Here is a 612-nt window from a genome sequence, read left to right as displayed (position 1 = left end):
AAACAAGGTTGTTCATTAACAATGTTGTTAATTACCAAGGTTGTTCATTAACAGTTGCTGTTAATGAACCCAAATGCAAAGTAGCATGTTCTTAATGAAGCTCTATTGTAATGCATTATAACAACATGTTTTTATATGGTGATTCAGAATTCTTAACTGTAGATGGAAAGATGAAACGTATACAAATTCGTTACTGTTATGGACCAACAGTAAGTTAGTAAATGAAAAAGCTACAATTTGTTTGATTTTTGTAGATTATCAATCTGATGCTATGGGGGAAACGAACGATGGGTCGAAATTTTGGTGTCCCAATGTAGACGCAGAATATAAGCCRAAGGTGGGTGATGTATTTGAGACCGTAGAATCGGTTGAAAAAATGTATCAGAAGTATGCTAATGAAGCTGGGTTTGATGTACTTTTATCCAACAAGAAGATAAATAAGAAGGGTCGTATCACGTCTCGATTTTATGTGTGTAGTAAGGAAGGAAGGCCACCAAGTAAGTATTTTGATTCCTTAGATGTTCTTCCTGGTGATCGCATGATCCGTAATTCAAATGTAAAGCGTTCCGGTTGTGGAGCATGTTTGAAGGTTCATTTTGTTAAAGAACGGAG

The sequence above is a fragment of the Cynara cardunculus genome, unplaced genomic scaffold (genome assembly GCF_001531365.2).
Source record: "Cynara cardunculus var. scolymus isolate 2C unplaced genomic scaffold, CcrdV1 Un_Scaffold_495, whole genome shotgun sequence".
In the NCBI taxonomy this organism is placed as follows: domain Eukaryota; kingdom Viridiplantae; phylum Streptophyta; class Magnoliopsida; order Asterales; family Asteraceae; genus Cynara; species Cynara cardunculus.
Note: the sequence above shows the minus strand (reverse complement) of the source record.